The sequence below is a fragment of the Nannobrachium achirus genome (assembly GCF_963921795.1).
Source record: "Nannobrachium achirus genome assembly, chromosome: 23".
NCBI lineage: Eukaryota > Metazoa > Chordata > Actinopteri > Myctophiformes > Myctophidae > Nannobrachium > Nannobrachium achirus.
This window is the reverse complement of record NC_137830.1, coordinates 34033585-34039406: the sequence shown is the minus strand read 5'-3', so window position 1 is coordinate 34039406 and position 5822 is coordinate 34033585. Positions and strand designations below refer to the sequence as shown.

The following is a 5822-nucleotide window of genomic DNA, read 5'->3' as shown; positions in this document are numbered from 1 at the left end:
TAACCATGCTTTCTAAAGAACAGTGACTTGTCCCCAAATCATGGTGTTTTATTCTCTTACAGGCCACTGCCAGTTCTAATCATGAAATCTGCACTATTGCCAATCTGTGTTAATTGCCATGTTATCTAATCATTGGACCAGCCGTCTGACTGATAGATCTATCAACCAATTATGCTCTTTGCTATCTGATACCCCCAGCCAATCCCTGCTTGCCAAGGGATTTTCTTTTTCTTCTTGGGAAGGGGGCAGGGGAAGGGTGTTTTTTCTTCTTCTTTTTTCTTCCCGTTAACAACAAATGCTTCCCTAATGAATGAGATGACATGTAAATGTGAGGATATGTTGAAAACGTGTAAATGGAGTTTATTTTAAACGAAATCGGTGGAGCCACACACAGACAGGCGAAGGCGAGAAAAACAAGAAAAAACAAACAAAAAAAACAAGCAAAAGGATGCATTTATTTTTGTCTTGGATGTATATCTGTGTGATAATAATGGCATTTGCTGATGTTTATGTAGGGAGTGTTTTGTCGTTTTATTCTCTACAAGTGTATCAACTCTTTTAACGGCCAGAAAATCATGGGGCGCCTTGATATTGCGGCATTTATTCATCTCTCTCTTCTTTCTGTAATGTTTACATTCTAATGGTTCTGATCTCGTTCTTGGCAGTCTCTGTCTCTGTATGCCACAGCAGGAGAAAAAAACGGTTGTTTGAATTTGTTTCCTTATAATGGACCTTGTCATTGTATTAAATCTGAATTAAAATAAGCAAATGAGAAGTATGTTGCAGTTTTTTTAATCAGATCCTTCATTCCTGTGTGCCTAATGTCTAATAGTATAATCATTTGTAGCCCGATCCGCATTTGATATGTTTTTTTTAAAGGAATTGTATGCTACAAAAGCCTCTGTTTTGAATTTGAAACTTTTCTCCACCCCCTCCCACTCCTCCCCCTCTCTTCGTCACACTGAAGCACCCCACCCCCCACACACGTGTGCTGCTGTTGTCCTAAACTACGCGTGCACGCACTCATGGATGCTCATGGATGTGCACACGCACATGCACACCATATTGACTTGACTTTATTCAGCGTATATCTCCGTACATTTTAACATTTAGCATAAATGTGACTAGGTCTGGTACTTTGTTCCTTATGTCTGCATTGGTCATTTTTCTTTTTTGTACATATTATCCAAGTACAGAATCTAAGCTTTAATATGATGTATCATTTGTTGAAATTGGAGCATATTTGAAGACATGGACATTTTAAACTTGTTGCACCATAAAACCCAAAGGGCTTAAAAAGCCATTTGAATGCAAGAAACATTTTTACACCTATAGGTAGCCAGACGTGGGTGTGACAATGGGAGGGACAATAGGTACTTGTCTACACCCCTAAATCACTCCCCCCAAGTCAAACCACCTCCACAGTTGTATAGCTGTCAACTTCAAATGTTGTACTTTTATTCCACTACAATTATTTAAAACTACTAGTTATTTAGTAGACTAGATTTAGATTATTATTGCAAAACATATACATTACCCACTTACCAGATCTTGTACTTGTACTTTGCAAAGCTGCTATAACACATGCACCTACCCATAAGGGTCCATTTGGTTCCTATCATTTAGATGGCACACATCATGTGTTGGTCTACTTGTAATCTTAATGTCAAGGACCCCCAAATGGACAGATTAGCCCATGGACCCCCACTTGAAAAGATACGCCAGGGACCCCCATTTTAATGTCCAAGCCTCTATCATTGAATCTCAACCATTTACATTTCAAGGACCCCAAGTTTGTCATGCATCAGGCTCTGCAGTGTATACGGAACCAAATGGACCCATTCCATGTGTACCCATACCCATAAGGGTCCATTTGGTTCCTATCATTTAGCTGGCGACCCCCTAAAACTCCCTCAAGCACTTAGAGAACCAGTGCTCTAAATGTGTAGTCCCAGTTTTGCAATAAAAAACGGGCGCCCCCGCGATTTATTACCTTTTAGTTCGGCACGTTCTGAACTTCTGAAGGTACAGGGAAAAGTGTTGTGTATATCCAATCCATTGGTGCATTCTTAATATAAAATCCACTGGAATTATATCCATCACGTTGATTTGTTTACAGTCGGTGGTCGCGGTTGTGAGCGTCATTGTCCACGCACCAGTGTGCTGCACCGTAAATAGCAGATCTTCAAGTTTACAACCGATCGAAATGCAACATGTTGTGGGCTTGTAGATCTGTGTTTTTCCCCGCAGGACAGAGAAGGCAGCTTTTTCTTTTATTTATTTTTTCTTCTTCTTTTGGTTGTAGACTACTTCGTTATTCAGAAGCCTACTCACTTTTGAACTAATGATTTGTAAACGCTGAGTAAGTGAGTTCAGAGTCTCTCAGCAGGTTATTTATTTAATGCTTAAAGCCAGTGAAACAATTAATAACTTTAGGACAGAAACATCGACCGATTCAAGCTGGAGCAGCGTTAGGAGGAGGAGGAGGAGGAGGAGAAGAGCAGCGTTAGAATGAGCCTTGACGCTATGTCACCAATGAGCCCTTACGAGGCAGGAAAGGCTGCGCACCCTCTCGTCTGCATGTAATAAACATAAAATACGGTTCGTTACTCAACAAAACAAAGACGGCGTAAGGGTGATGGAAGCCTACTTTACTTAGTGGGAACACTCAGAAACCCCCACCTCACGTCTAAAATACACTTTAATACACTTTTTTTACCAGAGAAAAACTTTTTCACCGGAGGTTTTAGTTACTCCACACCGCCCTCTACAGATCTTGTCAATAGAAATGTCCATTGACCAAATTTTGCCTTCCGGTGAAATATTCTCTTCTCTTGATAAAAAAGTGTATTTTAGACGCGATGTTGGGGACTCTGAGTGTTCCCACCAAGTAAAGTAGGCTTTCAACTCCCCAAATCCGTCTTTGTTTTGGTGAGTAGCGAAACTGTATCTTTTATTTTCACTACAGATGAGTGAGCGTGCCGCCTGTAATGCCAGAACAAGGACTCATGATGACATAACGTTTTCAACGCGCTGCTTCGATTTTCCACGTTTTCTTTGTGCGTCCAAGAGCGACTGAGATCACGATGTAGGCTATACATAAAAAAAATACATCCTTCCAGAATACTGTCTTCAGCAAACCGTTAACATTAGCGAGATGAAGTTAGTTACTGCGTAGACTATTTACAACCAGATAGCACGCTGTATGGGCGTGCTGAAATACGAGACAATGCATTCCTTAGACCAATCGCGCTCCCGTGAAATCGCTATGCAAATCTAAAGAGCTCAATTCTCCGCCTCCTAAAACAGCAGTAAAACTCTCCCAAAGCAAGGCAACTTTGCTACACTAATGTTGCCATTTAGCGACCTTAACAAAGATATCTTATGGAATGAAAACCCTCTAATATATTCAAACTGTGTTTATATCAAAAAAACGAAAAACAAAGAAAAAACTAAATCACTCTTGTTTTCGCGTTTTCTGACTTTTAAAATTGCCGACATTTGCCCGGTTCCTCCAGCCTCGGACACAAATGGTAAATCAACTGGATCAACCGGAAACAATGAAGAAAGGACATAACGTTTACCTGAAGTTGATGGACAAGAGTGATGAGGTATGAAATATATTGTGTAGTGTACAAACGGGTCCATTTGGTACCATTTATATCTCTGAGTTATGGGGGTCCTTGCAAATAAACCATTTGAGAACCACTAGTACTAGTTGGACTGTCAGTGTCAGAGAAAATCAGTGCCATACACAGACATCCCAAGTTGGTGATCACCATTTCCGGGAGGTCCCCTGTGCACGTGCGCACAGCGTGCGTGCACCCGCTCGTGTGTGCAAAAAAACGTTTTTTTTTCCTTCTCATTTTACTCATTTTTCTACGGTTAAAAATGGTTAAAACTGTTAAAAACGGTTCTGCACGGCGGCGGAACCATTTAGGCTTAATATAATCGGGTTAATTTATAGAATGATGTCTTTCTTACCTATTTGGGAGAAAGTTATGTCACTCTCACAGTGAGACACAGGCTGCCGAGCGTCGCACAGGCTGACGCAGCTTGTCCAGTTGTATGTCCAACCAACAGCTGTAATGTACTGTTATTTTATTCATATTAACTTTTTCAGTGCCAGATGTTGTTATTTATTATTAGGTTTTGTGCCAGCAAAAGCACCTTACCTTTGCGATGTTATAGACAAAGATGTATTATTATTTTTTCTTCATTATTATTTTATTTTCTCCTTAAATAGGTGTACCGTGGCTCTACCAGCAGTAGAGGGCAGCCTCATGCAAGAATTAATGTGAAAATGGCCGCAGTAGGCTGCCGTCCGTCAAGGCAGCTCAGTCGCTACAGAGCAATAGATCCAGAGAAAATAACATGGAAGTGTTTTGTTACTCCATTGATGCTAACGTCCAGTGGGTTTTTGAGAGTACTTTTACGGGAGCTGTCTCTACGGTACACACCCGCGTGACCCCTCATCAGTTTACAGACATCAAACCAAGGTACAAAAGAACGAGCCAAAGAACGTACAATTGGCATTGCGCCGCCGTAAAAAATGGGGCGAACGGGAACGTCCAAAGCATGGATAGAGTTAAGCAAGACCTCTCAAAAACCTGTCTGTTTATCGTTACGAGCTGATTATATTCTCGCGCTTGAGTCTCGACTCTCGAGAAGAGACGCCCACATCTCCCACAGCAAATTACAATCATGCATTTGCCAGATTGACAGTTCGACAACGAATTAGAACCGGATTAGAACTAGGGATGTGAAAAAAAATCGAAAATCGACTCATGCTCACCGCGACTCAAAAAGTATGAGTCGAAAAATCGAAAAAAGTTTTTTTTATTTTTTATTTTTTTTTATTATTATTTTTTTTTCTAAAGTTTTTTCCCCCAAAAATGTTTTAATCGCTTGTTCGTTATAAGCCTCAATGTTTTCCAAATGTGAGAGGACCATAGAGTTATAATAAGAAGGAGAGGACCGGTGTGTGTGTGTGTGTGTGTGTCTGTGTCGGGGACGAGTGAATGCTGTGTTGCATGCATGGATCGCAGATTCGCATGCATGCGGCGCTGGTCAGGTCCGCGGACTACTGGTTGAGAAACACTAGCTGGTCTGTTCGTGTGCACGCGTCATAGCAGTGCGCGCTGACTGGATGTGTTTTGTTTACCTCCTGCCTTTGCATGCATGCTTGACACGAAAGCTCGCTTATTTAATGGCAACGTCGCCTCGTGTGCAGTGATTTTGTCAAGATTGACAATAAAACACAACACAAAATAAATACACTACTCGCCGTTAATGCGACACGCGTCGGGCAGGGAGAGCGAGCCAGCGAGGCAGACCAAACGAAGCTTCACATTTGATACACTATAGCCTGGGGTGCCAGCCTGCCCTGAGCGCTCCCACAACGGAACGGTTCCATCATGGACTTTGTCACTCCGCTTCTAGTCTATAGAGAACAGACTCCATGCTAACGCAAGGAAGAGCAATTGTTTATTATAATTATTATTAGGGCTTTGATGCAAGTTCTGGTGGGTGCTGCTGCAAGTTGTGTTGCTTAAAGTAATGCGCCGTTGTGGTCTCCTCTCAGCTGCAGCTTAGCGGGGGAGAAAGAAAAGTGAAAAAAGTCGATCGACGCGTCGATTTTCAGCCGCGACGCGTCGATTTGCAAATAATGCGTCGATTAACATCCCTAATTAGAACACATCGCAGGTTGCAGATCTGTTTTTTTCGACCGGATCCAGACGGATATGGCAAGCATTTGTGGGAGCGACCGGGATTTCCGGGAGGTTTAGTTTCACTCGCGGGTGTCCGGGAGGAGACGCTGA

General features: G+C 42.0%; 1 protein-coding gene across 1 annotated transcript in view; it reads left to right on the top strand.

Moving 5' to 3' along the window:
* The window catches only part of snd1 (staphylococcal nuclease and tudor domain containing 1), a 460739-nt gene extending 459975 nt beyond the window's left edge, over window positions 1–764 (top strand). Inside the window, exon 24 of the mRNA XM_080754108.1 lies at window positions 1–764. This exon is cut by the window's left edge and continues 301 nt beyond it. The gene's annotated coding sequence lies outside the window, so the exon portion shown is untranslated.
* The last annotated feature ends 5058 nt before the right edge of the window (window positions 765–5822 follow it).